This window comes from Ixodes scapularis, unplaced genomic scaffold, assembly GCF_016920785.2.
Source record: "Ixodes scapularis isolate PalLabHiFi unplaced genomic scaffold, ASM1692078v2 PGA_scaffold12__126_contigs__length_90152505, whole genome shotgun sequence".
Classification (NCBI taxonomy): Eukaryota; Metazoa; Arthropoda; class Arachnida; order Ixodida; family Ixodidae; genus Ixodes; species Ixodes scapularis.
Window position 1 is genome coordinate 64,845,176 of NW_024609838.1, and position 14,554 is coordinate 64,859,729.

Below are 14,554 nucleotides of genomic sequence, written 5' to 3' on the forward strand. Positions count from 1 at the left end.
GTTATAAATACGTTTCTGAGTTTCAGGACGTCTTAAATAAGTTTAAAATAACCAATCTCCCAGACCATACCCATTTAGGGCTAGCGAATGCGAATAGCAGGTTCAAACGTGTGGTCACGTGCTAGGTCGAACGGGCACCCGTATCAAACGGGCACCTGTATCAAACGGGCACCCGTATCAAATGAGTACCGTTTTGAACGGGTACCGTTTCAAACGGGTACCCGTATCCCATAATCACGTTTGATTCATACAGATCGACAGGTTTGATTCAAACGGGTCGACCAGTTTGAATTTCAAATGGTTTTTTTCAGTAGGGGTACATACCGGGCACGAGGGCTGCAACAGCGTCTGGGTGAAACTCAAGTCCTAACTGATTGAACACGCTCAGGTAGACCACAAGGTGGAGCCCGCGCGGGTGCCACGTGAGTAATGAGTACTAGTGCAGCAAATATTAAATATTCGTTGGTCACTCCTGAACGCAACGTCATAATGCCCCGATTAGGCTGCACACGTATAATATGCCCGTCGGCCCCAACTCTAGCTCGGTGAGGGTATGCCCAACATGGGATGTTCATTGGAATCCTTAATTTGATTGACCTTAATTTTGAGGGGGCGCAGTGAGCGTAGATGCTTCATTCTTTTTCATATTCTTTTAACTCTTCAAATTGAGATGTTCGGGCATAGAACGCTGGCGTATAAACCCCGATCGCGGCCGTCGACCTTTCACGTGACAACTCTTATAATCGTGAGGGTCACAACATGGATCACCAACTAGCCCAAGTGCACACGCTTCTACTCTCAAGGCCAGGATTGGGAGACATTTGCTTTAGTTCCCCCAGGAACTCCCAGATGGCGCGATGAGCGGACTACAAGCGAAGAAGCGGGAAGCGGGGTCGGACGCGCGGAGCCGATGATCGCCGCTAGGCACCCTTCGTCTTCCCCTTCCTTCTTCCCTCGAAGTGAGAGAGAAGTTTGCGGGTGGGGTGGGCGGTGGTCAACTGGGTCGGCTGGTCGTGCGGTCCAGCCGTCGGGCACAGGAGCACATCGCTTCAAAAAGGAGGTGTTCTAAGCAACCAGTCGCTTACTGTTTCTGGCAGGGATATTTTTTTTTTTGCTGATGTTGAAAAGGAATATTACTTTTATTTGATATAGGTCCGTCAGCTCTGACAAACTTATATTTTCCTAATTTAAAGGCAAATAATACGTGCCTAACAACACAAAACTTCAAACATCATAACAACATTGACTTTCGAGTGTATCGGTCTGAAGATCAAGATGCAGTATGGTTGTTTCCGAATATATGCGTATATGCTTACGCATGTAACCTGGATTTGCAACTAAAACGCAAGACCGTCTTACTCAGATTTTCAGGGGCCGCACTTGAAATATCCGACTCCGAAAGCTTTGCAAACTAAGCATGTGTTTTGTATAGAGAACACTAGTAACGTCGGTGCTATTATACTGCATAAAGAGGCCAATGAATAACGTTCGTGTTAGAGGGGTACTAAAGATTCTACTGAACGTGGATTCATCGGATAACTTAGTAATCGCTTAACGCTGTTTTATTCATGTTCAGGTTAGGAAATTTATAAACGTTACAATTTCAAAGCGGATTTCTAGGCCTTCGCTGTGAATATTATATGAGCTTATCAGATTCACGTCTCAACATTAAAAGAACTAGCTTTGCCCCCTTTATCACGCGCTACAAATTGTGATGTCCTGATGATCACTACGTAGTTTCCATGAGCACAAAATTTTAGTATTTATTCTATTCACATTTCATTCTTCTGGATGGAAGTAAACAATCAAAACTCGTAATTAGCTTCTAAGCGGGCAAAAAAAAAAAACATTCGCACATAAAAAGAAAGTTTTACATCTGAATTTTACAGTTGCGACCGCTGAAGTTGAAGAAAACTTTCTGATGCGCGGTCAGTTATCCAAAACTAAGACGCGAGTTTGCCTAATTGTTTTTCTTCCAGGGTGAAAAGCAGTTGAAAAGCTGTAAAGAAAAGAAAGAAAAACAAGACACAACGCTTTTTTGCGACTTTTAGGGTTACATTGTCCTCAACCTACTTTCCTAAGGGACAGAAACAAAGCAAACCCCTTCCTTATGCTTGCAAACAGCTAACAACTAATATGCCTAGTGAAGCCTATAAAAGGGTAACGGCCAGTCCGACTAAAGAGCTAACAACAATCCTGTATTGTGACGACTGAACGTAACATATGAATATGACATTGAAAAAAAAACAAAAAAACGTTATGTACCTTGGGGTGGCGTTGGAACAGAGGGAGAAGGGACGGGTTCGATAGCCCGCCCCTCTCCTCCTATAAAAATTGCAAAAATTCGAAGTAAACAATGCGATGAGGGGCCAGAAAAACGCTTTCGACTCGCCTAACACGTACACACATATTATCACCACCGTCAATGGCCGTTGCCACTATCACCCCTGATATGGAAGCCGGGTAATTCAGACTTGGCAGGGCGCCTCCCTCCTCCCCCCTCCCCATACACACACATAGATACACCCCTCTTTCTCCCTCCCCTTTAAATAATATAGAGACAACTATGTGAATATGTAGGCCCAGGAAGTTTTTACATGTTCGACATCAAATGGAGTGCTACCAAGTGTCTAACCACGCCTTGTGTCAACGATACAAGCGAGTTTAGAAACTTGCCGGTATCGTTCGACGTTTTCGGTCTACGATCTATGTCGACGTGTTTTATCTACGACATGTACTTCGAAAATAACACCCCCAATGTTTTAAAGGAACTTACTAGTTCGACAGGAGAGGAGTTTGAAATAATATCGCATGGAAGGTCACAGTACTTAGTTTTGGGGCGAAAGAAGAGAGCTTTCGGTTTATTGTCACTTATTTTTAGATTATTTGAACTAGCCCAAGTTTCTAAGTTTTTTATGGTGTCATTAGCTATGCCCACGACTTCCCTGCCGAGACTTCATACTTTAGGAGCTTCTGGACGCGGATGGCCCTTCGACGCAAATAATCATGTACTCAGAGTAGCAGAGAGCGAAACGAAGGAGGGGGGTTAAACCACCAAGGATATTGCAACAGAGCCATCCCACGCCAAATTTCTGTTCACAAGGACATCTGGCTTACAGGATGGCGACCCCGCCTCGACACTTGAGAAGCGGTCCCGTCGCCCGAGGAGGGACACTTTCGTAACAATTTAAGCCGTGCGCAGCCTCTCCTCCTCTGTTCGGAAATACCACTGGGAGTGAAATTCGCTTCGTCGGTTCTCTTCGCAGCCTTGGCCCGACGGACGGTGTACGCTAAGCGGATTGTTTTCCCGATACCCTATTCACGCCGTAGGCTGAAAATGGGGTGGAAGATACGCGCTTGTTAAACCACTAATACCGTCATCTCTTTGCCACGTGATCACGTTCTCGTCTATACTCACGCACAGAGAGGGGAGTCAGGTGAGGAAAGAAAGGCGGGTGATTGATTCTACAAGCCCGTCGCTTCTACCGTACTGTCAGCTTAAGGGTCAACAGGGTAGAACCCAGGTAGTACGCTGATTTTTAAGCTTTAGAGCTTACGTTGACATAGTCTTCTGCTTTATTGTGCTTACTCCGTATTGTGAATTATCCATTATTGACTGTGCAATACGCGTGTCCACAATCGGGGGAAGTTGACTATAACCGAAGAGAGAAAAGGTAACCACAAAAAAAAAAAATAATAACTAACGAAGCAGCCAGTCTGCTTTCTGCTCTTACAAGCAGTTTGGAGCGGATGCACATTTTTTCTGCACCCATCCCGGATGCTCTGAACTGCTGCAGTAAAAACGAGAACACTATGGATTGGTAGCTCCTCTGAGACTCTTTCGCCGTAGGACGTGTATTTAGTCATTTCAATGCATATAGAATTGATGCGAACTTCTTGGAGCGGTGTTTAGGCGCACAAACTATTAATTTCACAATGAGTGCGCCAAGTACATTTTATTTTTATTCATTGTTTTTCTTCCCACCACCGATTTTTATCACGATGTAACAATATTACATTGTTTTATTCAGTGTTTTCGAAATAAACCCCGGAAATACATATTTATTAAAAAAAAAATAAAGAAATAACAACAACAAAAAAGACAAGATATGAGGACCTTATAAGTTGCAAGGATACCGAGGCTGTGAGCGACGCTCACAAAACTGCTTGGCAAAGGGTCGCCCGCGGTTCGAACCCTCCATGTTGAGTTCACGAGAACGACACTGAGCATGAACGTCACTGAGCCGATCGGAACAAAAAGAAACTCAAGCTAAACACAAGACGTGCCATGGATGATCGCACACTAAATATTATATCAGTAGGCATTTACTTTAGGTAACAAAATGACGAGAAAAACAAATAATATGCGCATTTTTCACCGCTTATATTGAAGGCACATTTCCTGTTCGATTTACAAGTTCATACGCAGAGTAAATAAACTCTTCCACGTGGTATCATTAAGGCCTTCGCGTGAAAATATTTGTTACAACTTGTGAGGGCTAATGACGGGCTGAACGGCCATTTTGCTTCGGCGGCGGTGATCCGAGCACATCATGTATGCGACATTAGAATTAGAGATTCCGTGAACTTTTTGCGAAGCTTCGAAAGGATTGCAAAGGCTTTTTTGCGCTGAGGTTTCCGATTGTTTTCAACCTTCCCATTTTTCGCGCTATGAAATTCGACATTTTCGAATTTACTACGCTCAGAAATTCGACGATTTCCGAACTTTCGACCCTGCTAAGTTCAAAAGTTCAACGAACTTCGAACTTTTAAACAAAAGTTCGAGAAAGTTCCAACCCAGTTCACCCCTATATATAGGGGTGAACTGTTGCCTCGAGCGTATACGTTCGAGGCAACAAATATCAATAATGCGAGATGTCAATGTATGAAGTGGAGTTGAAATTGCACTCAGATTCTTACCGTTAACTGATCGTGCTACTAACGAAATGCTTGTAAAGCGCCGATTGATCGCTTTAGGGTGGCCTCGTACCCCGCACCTTCTTCTTTTGACTTCCGCGCAGAGCCTCTCGCGCGCACGACTCCGTAGGTTGCCCCGAGGTAACCTGTAGGCCAACAGATTCTTTATCTGCATGCTCAAAATTCAACCGGGGCGCTTCGCTGGGAGCGTCCTTCGTAGCATTAGTTGTTTTTGAACGCGAGTCCCTCGATTCCCTCGCGTCAAGGGAAGACGCGCGCGGAGAGTGACACCGATGCGCTGCAGTGAACGCTGAACCGGCGCTTACTTCATTATCATTAGTGACCGGCTACATTTTAGGGCGTCCAATATTTCCATTCGTCGAATAAGAAAAGTTTCAGGGAGCGGCATTATGGTTTGGTCGAGAACAACCGATCGTGACCTGATCAGTTGTATTAGTCCTGGGGATCCCCAATTGAGCCTGGTTGCCTCCTATTCGCCTCGAGATCGACCTAGAGGTGGCGCTACGGTCGCGCTATCATCATCATCAAAGCGGGGATAGGAGAACGGCCGCCCCATAGGCTCTCCACGTTCGTGCGCGAAGACGGCGTAGATTCTTGCGTTTATTTTGTCGCATACTATCGGTGGGAAAACAATTATAGCGGAAAAGGATGCTGTACTGTTCGGTGCTTCAGTGAAGATCAAATCGTGTTGCCAGCGTGCGGCCTAAATTTATATAATCGCTTCTGTGGCTGCGTCGTCTGCTCTAGGCAGACGTTGGAACGCATGGATCACCACGACTGATGCCTGTCTCCGGCTGAACTGGAATATTTACGTTAAATGCTTGTTTCTTTTAAAATGAATGTATCGGTTCATCAACGTGGGAATTAAAAAAAGTAAAAAAAACAAAAAAAAAACAATGATGTCCAACCCAGATAACATAATACTGGTACTGTGAAATCGCAGCTTCTATGCTTTTTTTTTACCTTCTAGCTTTTTCAGTAATATAAATATTTGGAATGAAGATAAGTTAGCGCTGTATTGGAAATTACCATGCTATTGAGTTCCTCTGCCGTTTTACTGTGCCATAGTGTGGGTAAGGCTTTTGGAGTCCGAACAAATCTACTGCGTTGCGATAAGAAGAGAGTGTCTCTTCCAGTCAAGATCTGCAAACCGCACGGTTGGCAGGACAACTAGAACAAGTGAAACAAACTGGTCTAATATATCTGCCGTGATGTAATAAACGAGTGTAACCGAGCAACGCAGCAATGTTCATGTTTTTAAATGTTTTTCTCGGTAGTGTGGGATCACCCGCTTCAATTTTCTTGGTGAGGGCCGCGGATGTCAAGAGGCTAAAACTATACATTTCTGGCTAAACAATCTTCTATTCAAACACAGTAAACTCTGCAACCCCAACAAACGGCGCGCACCAAGACACAGACAGCATCGGCCGCAGTGATACTCTTTTACTGATGAGGGCTCGACCTTCACGAGGCTTTGCGATCACCCTCTTCACTCACCTAGCGTATATCGGGACTGGGCAGCTCATCGATTAACCATCAGATTATTCAAGTGATGCTTTAATTGCGATTTTTTTTCCGGTTAATTGGAGTCTTGTGCCGGAGAAAGTCAACAAGGAGCAAAATATGCCTGCTTTAATATTTTTGACGTCTTTTTTTTTGTGTGTGTGTGTGTGTGTGTGACACAGGCTTGCACGGTAAACCACTTCAGCGTGCTTGTCATTTCACCGAGGGCGATTATACTGTTTGAATAATAACTTAAAAAAGACTTAATTTTAAAAGGCTTCCCGTGTTCATATTTATGTAGGACTCACAACGTGAAGTTTAGAATGGGAATGCAATATGCCATTTATGACATTGTAAAACCAGTAAAAAAATGTCTAGTTTTAACGCCTTTCACGCAATATGACCGGCGAAAAATCAACATACGGATTAATTGATTCATTAGTCTATTAAAGAATAGCGATCAGTCGGGTTAATTTTCTAATCGAACACACAGACCCACTCAACATTCAATGCTTTATGAAAGCCACGGTTTGTGCGAGATAACAAAAATACGTGGCACCAGCGATTGTATACAAACCAACACACTAAGATTATGGAAGCTTCCGACTTAATAGTAATCGCTTTGCTGAATTTCTACGCATAGGAAACGATACAACACAACCTTTAGTAAGAAGAAACGGCAACAAATACATAAAACATTTAATAAGGAATGTCAAGCTCGGCCTAAAACGGGCTTGCGTCGTCGAGATCCATGCTTCTGAGCGTGCGCCCGTAGCAGACGACGCACGGCGGTATCCCCGCTTTGGCGCGTTTCCAATTTCGGCCGCACGGTGGCGACACGGTTCGATCTCGAGGCGAATACCCTGACTAGTGTCGGGTGCTTTGCCTGTGTTCAGTGTTTTCTCCATCCCGCGGGTCATCCTGCCGAAAATAAACGCCCAGTGCAACTGAAAATATTTGAGAAGCCTGGATGCCTTTATGTGACTGCGTTGTACCGCATATTTAGTTGTCTTATGCCAGCGTGGCATTTAGGCGACGCTTGAACAGATTGCTATTAGTTCGCAAGTAGGAAGTACGTTCACCCAACCGCGTCGGGTTTTTTCGATGAACCGCTCAACCAGTTCAACGCTTGTTTCATAAGTTTTGACAAATAACGAGCAATACAGATAATACCGTCAGTACCACAGCACTGAGAAGGAATGAGTATTTTATAACACAACGTGGAGGGCGCGAGTGAGCTGATGTAAGCTTATAATAATCTGGGCAACGTTTTTAGTAAAATTTGGAACACATTTCGCTAACTTTCTAGATAAATTCATGAAAACTTAGTTCGTGCAGAATTCGATTTTCATCCGTGAAATTCAGACTTGGAACTTGAAATCAAACCTTTTAAAATTTTCGACTTTGCAGTTAGAAAAAAATTCGAAATATTACATTTTTTTTCGAACTTCAATATCAAATAAATTGAAATTTGTATGTGTAAACGAATTTCTCACGGCTAGGCATTTACGTTAACCTGACAAAATTGGTGTCGAAGATGACTACGTCATAATTGCGCGATGCACACGCCTTTGAAATTAAAGCGCCCTTTGGAGCCTGGTTGGAAATTCCGAGGTTAAATATCTGTTTTCATGCTTTTACTACGGCAGATACCCAGATTGAAATGCTACGACCGGCTATATGAAAACAATATATTGGGGCCCATTGTAGTCGCGTAAACATATTCAAGATTTGCCTTTCGTTTTTTTTTGTTTTTTTATGTTATCACACGGGAACATTGGGACTAGCATATAATTGAACTTGTCCCATGCAAAATGTAATAGTTAATTTCGAGTTAGTCTTCATTTGATACGTCATGGAGCTGCGAGCTCAGTTTTTCCGGTAATTCGTGCAAGCGCGTCCGGCCTTCACGATAGGAAGTTTCTCCTGGGTTCGCGTCGTCGTAGAGCCGTCCAGGCACCTATTTGCTAAATCAAGCGCATGGACGTAATCAATAAAAGCTGTGCGTCGGAGGTCATAGCTAGTTATCGTTATCGTTAGTTAACGTTATTCAAATAACGTTGATTCCGACCCGCCGCGTGCGGCAAACACGCTTGACGAGAGCGACCGCAAAGCGGCACACGCGTCCGTCTTGGCGTCACTGCGTGATAGCGTCGCGCTCCTTGGAAACGCTGCAAGACGCGCTAACGACCATTCTGACGCAAGGAGATGGGGCTGCCTGGATCCATCACCAATGACCCATGAGATGGGGGCGTAAGCCTTGTCTTCTAGGTGGTGCACACGTTTTTCTCAATTCCCCAGGAATCAAGGAGCATGCTGCGAAAGTATACTCTCTCAGGAGTTGTGTGCAGCAAAGGCAAAGGCATTGGCGCGGGCACGTGGCTTTCAGATCTGCTTTCTCTTCGCGAGTGCTCGTGAAAGGAAAGCAAATAAGAAAGCCAGGCCCTCGCGTCTGTGCTTTTGCCTCTGCTGCAAGTAACTCATGAGATGGAGTATGGTTACACGCACTGCACGTGCTGGCCTCCTCAACGGTAGCTTGTTCTTGCGTTTACTCATCACAGAGCATGGCCCGTGTCTCATTGTGCTTCGGCAATTCTTTTCAACCATGATTTAGTGAAGATTGACTCTGAGTCTGTGGTCATGTGGCTATGCACAACCACAAACGCAGCACTGCATTCAAGATGTAGCGAGTTTTTTTTTGTAAAAATTTGAATAAAAGCGCATGATCGAAGGCCAGATATTGACGGTTCATAAACCAGAGAGTGGCGAAATAAAGCGTCTAGTACAACGTAAAATTACAGTGGTGGTTGCCAGCGTAATCTACGTAAAGCAATATCAATTTTAATGCGTATTAATTTATGAAACCGGACTGAAGCGGTCCCCAACTCGTTCGAACAACCACGCGATGTGGCTTACTGGATCTCGACAATCTAAAAAGAGTGTGAAGGGCACTGCCACGGCGCATCTTCGAATTTTTCTCTGAAAGGGTATTGTGTGGGGCGTCACACTGTATCCCTTACCGCTCATTCCCACTGGAAGCGGATCCGCGTTCGCAAAGCGGTTGCAAACGCGGTCGTATAAAGATCCAGTACAATTGCACGCTCACTTGATGTCATCGAGTGCGCGTGCAATTGTACTGGATCTTTATACAACCGCGTTTGCAACTGCTTTGCGAACGCGGATCCGCTTCCAGGATGAATAAGCGGTTAGTGTAGTGCCCAGATGCGCACAGCTACATATACGGCTCTGGAGGTGCGCACTAACATATTTCATGACATTTTTCGAGCTCGGAGAGAAAAAATAAAACGGCAATGTTTATTTGCGTTGAGAGCCTCGCGCATAGCACACTTCGGCTTCTGTGTTGGTGTATATCCAGCATGGGCGAAAATGATTGAACTCAATTTAAACTGACCGCATAAATAGGTTTCTTAACCTATCGCGCTGGGGTTTACTACAGAGATGCCTTAAGTTGGTTGAGGCTTTCGGTAAAATCGTGGAAAGATTGTATCACCCGAGTAAGTAAAAAAATTTAAAAAAACTAAGTTTTCATTATACTTTGCAGGTGCACCAAAAGTAAGTTTTATTGTGGCGCTTGTTTCAGCAAAACGAAGTGAAGAATAGGTAAGTCAATAATATTTTCTTTCCACTTGACAAATTTTTCAATCGTAGTAAACGCCAGAATAGCCCACAACGATGGTCTTATGATTTTGAGATAAAAGGCTTCGCGATAAATTGTTCATAGACAAACCCAGTTTCTATTTTCTTTCTTTTGACTCCGGAGATTTCATGCATCCATACTCTCAATTATTGAATACACCAGCTTCGAGCACGTCTCTAGTAAATCCCAACGCGACAAGTTAACCAATTTATGCAGTCAGTCTGAAGTGCTTTCAATCCATTTCGCCCAGGCTGTATATGTCTGAGATTTGCTTTTTTCATTATTTTACGTGATGACGGGTTAACGAAATACGCGGCTTGGGATGAGTCCAACGTGCATTATTCGAGTACACGCCCTGCTGCCTAACAATACGTTTTTTTCTCCTTGTGCCCTTGTGTTTAGGATTAGTTTCGTTTGAGACCAGGTGGCTCAGCTCAAAGAAGCTCAAGGCCTGACCTTGGCGAGGCCGGCGGAGAACATGACCGCTTGCCCCAGAAACAGAGAGCGACTGATGTAGTCTCTGCGACCTCGTAACCCCCCCCCCCCCCCATACACACACACTCCTTACATTCTTTCTTGAACGGACCTGCGCCCGGCGTCCGGCATCCGCGTGCGTGCGTATGTGCGTCTGCGTTTGTGAGCATGTACGCGTGTTCCCAGTGCCTGCTTCAGAGCATACATCGAAGTGGCAGCGCGAGCTCCCGCCACAAATCGTGTGGCCTGAACACGCGATCTATTAAAGGGTTTGACCACATTTACGACATTAAAAGTATAGAGATATAGTCTGTCAGTACACCTTTATTGGTAGAGACATAGCAACAAAAAAAAAAAAAGAAAACTCAAAGGCAGAGTAGTAACCAAGAAATGTATTGGGTTGAATCCCTGCCATCCTGCATTGACGAGGTCACGTTTATGAGAGGGTGCAAAACTATTGCACTGAGAGGGGGGGTGGGGGCGGATTTAACGGATGTTGTAGTTTATGGTGAAAAGATTAATTTTGTTTTGTTTTGGTTATTTGTCTTTCCGTGATTCCGCTCAGATATCTACGTGTGTGTATGTCCATCAACAATCCCGTCTTTGAATATGCATGTGAGTGTGTGTGTGCCTGCGTGTGTATGCACGTGTGCGTTTCTGTGTGTGCGTATATTTGTCTGCGAGGATATAAGCGATAATAAAGCCATTCGTGATTTCGCATCGCCGACCTTGAGCAAGCTGAACGTGTGCTAACTTTAGCGAACTCCCGCGCCTCCCACGCGTCCTCACATTTCCTGATCTAGGGATTTTCAATGACTCTCACAAAGTCTCTAATAGAAAACAAACGTTCAAAGTGTCGGTGCAACAATTTTTGTACTTTCCGTGAATACCACATAGAACGAATCCCTAACGTTTATGATCGATGAAACATGCGCTCGTTTTTCTCCGCACGTAATAAACGTCGCAGAAAAAATAAAGAAGAACAAGCAGCGCTGACCCCCTCAACTGCCAGCTAGAACAAGCGGCCACGTGATCTGGAGCCGATTATATGCCGCCAATGTTGATCATAGCCACGCGCTGGAGTCGGCAAAGCAGGAGACAAGTGTTGAGTTCCAGACATTGCTATGGTTCGCCTATTGTCGCCTTTGCAGCGATTGGACATGGACCATAACCCGAATGCTTGTCGAGCTATCGACTATAGAGTGCTGACGCAGTGATCGGGTCCCATCTATGAGCCGCATTCAACTACCGTCTCTGGGGGATACTGCGATCCCCCAGCTACGTCGTCAAGTTTTGCGCAGGAGAGATTGAAAGAATACGCTCGCTTTTACCCTTGAAGTGACACCATAACAAGGAAGTTTCTTAGACAATGGCGTTGAGTGCGAGTATTACTGAGTCCCTCTAGTGCCAGTAAGCTAATCTAAAATGAAAAATATTTCAAATGAATACCGCTGCACCGCCCCTTTAATCTCACTTATTAGATAGCCAATCGGGAAAAAAATTAGTTTGCTAATTAGTATGTTTTTTTGTATGAAATTTTTAATGTCCGCTGTGGCTTCAGTTAGTTCCCCCCGAAAAGAGTTTATTATCTTCCTAACTACACACGATTTCAGGCTTTCTAAATTATTTGCAGAAACATCCGATATAAGAGGCTATGATTTAAGTTAAATAGTGAGTAGAGCCGGAGTATGAATTTTTTCTAATTTGTTTTTATCGTGATAAGGAATATGCAGATCTTAGCAGAGCGTTACTGCGGGCAACAGTGGCCACTGGCCTCGGTACGGTTTCTGGCGCGTGCAGGAGGGCCCGCTTCAAAGTCACAGTGCGTGCTAACGGCAACAATACCTCGAGGGAGGCAATGCTATTCTAAATCCCCCTTTTATCACAATAAAATTACTAGCAAACTAACCCGTTCATCGAAATCTTCTTTTTTTTAAATAATCTTCTGCATTTACTTGGGATCCAGTTCAATATTGGTTCTAGAGCGTTCAGGGCTTTGGGCCCCAGTTCAATATTGGTTCTAGAGCGCGGCCCCTTTGACAAAAGTTTTGGGCGCCAGGTTTGCTATCATATTTGAGAGGTTAGAGTACGCTGAGGTTTGAACCCTAGGTGCCTCAGCGCGGCGCCTTTCCCCAAATTTTCGGGCCACGCCCCCTTTTTGGCCGTTTTTGAAGGGTAAGAGTATGTTCTAATTAAAATAACTCGCGAAGTAATCCGATTCCCGAAATGCTCCATTGGATTCTAAAACTAGACCAAGTCTGCTCTCATATGTGTGGGGCTAGAGTACTCTGAGGGTTGAACCCTAGGTGCCTGAGCGCGGCGCCTTTGCCCAAATTTTCGGGCCACGCCCCCTTTTTGGCCGTTTTTGAAGGGTAAGAGTATGTTCTAATTAAAATAACTCGCGAAGTAATCCGATTCCCGAAATGCTCCCTTGGATTCTAAAACTAGACCAAGTCTGCTCTCATATGTGTGGGGCTAGAGTACTCTGAGGGTTGAACCCTAGGTGCCTGAGCGCGGCGCCTTTGCCCAAATTTTCGGACCACGCCCCCCTTTTTGGCCGTTTTTGAAGGGTAAGAGTATGTTCTAATTAAAATAACTCGCGAAGTAATCCGATTCCCGAAATGCTCCCTTGGATTCTAAAACTAGACCAAGTCTGCTCTCACATGTGTGGGGCTAGAGTACTCTGAGGGTTGAACCCTAGGTGCCTGAGCGCGGCGCCTTTGCCCAAATTTTCGGACCACGCCCCCTTTTTGGCCGTTTTTGAAGGGTAAGAGTATGTTCTAATTAAAATAACTCGCGAAGTAATCCGATTCCCGAAATGCTCCCTTGGATTCTAAAACTAGACCAAGTCTGCTCTCATATGTGTGAGCTAGATTACTCTGAGGGTTGAACCCTAGGTGCCTGAGCGCGGCGCCTTTGCCCAAATTTTCGGACCACGCCCCCTTTTTGGCCGTTTTTGAAGGGTAAGAGTATGTTCTAATTAAAATAACTCGCGAAGTAATCCGATTCCCGAAATGCTCCCTTGGATTCTAAAACTAGACCAAGTCTGCTCTCATATGTGTGGGGCTAGAGTACTCTGAGGGTTGAACCCTAGGTGCCTGAGCGCGGCGCCTTTGCCCAAATTTTCGGACCACGCCCCCTTTTTGGCCGTTTTTGAAGGGTAAGAGTATGTTCTAATTAAAATAACTCGCGAAGTAATCCGATTCCCGAAATGCTCCCTTGGATTCTAAAACTAGACCAAGTATGCTCTCATATGTGTGGGGCTAGAGTACTCTGAGGGTTGAACCCTAGGTGCCTGAGCGCGGCGCCTTTGCCCAAATTTTCGGACCACGCCCCCTTTTTGGCCGTTTTTGAAGAGTAAGAGTATGTTCTAATTAAAATAACTCGCGAAGTAATCCGATTCCCGAAATGCTCCCTTGGATTCTAAAACTAGACCAAGTCTGCTCTCATATGTGTGGGGCTAGAGTACTCTGAGGGTTGAACCCTAGGTGCCTGAGCGCGGCGCCTTTGCCCAAATTTTCGGACCACGCCCCCTTTTTGGCCGTTTTTGAAGGGTAAGAGTATGTTCTAATTAAAATAACTCGCGAAGTAATCCGATTCCCGAAATGCTCCCTTGGATTCTAAAACTAGACCAAGTCTGCTCTCATATGTGTGAGCTAGATTACTCTGAGGGTTGAACCCTAGGTGCCTGAGCGCGGCGCCTTTGCCCAAATTTTCGGACCACGCCCCCTTTTTGGCCGTTTTTGAAGGGTAAGAGTATGTTCTAATTAAAATAACTCGCGAAGTAATCCGATTCCCGAAATGCTCCCTTGGATTCTAAAACTAGACCAAGTCTGCTCTCATATGTGTGGGGCTAGAGTACTCTGAGGGTTGAACCCTAGGTGCCTGAGCGCGGCACCTTTGCCCAAATTTTCGGACCACGCCCCCTTTTTGGCCGTTTTTGAAGGGTAAGAGTATGTTCTAATTAAAATAACTCGCGAA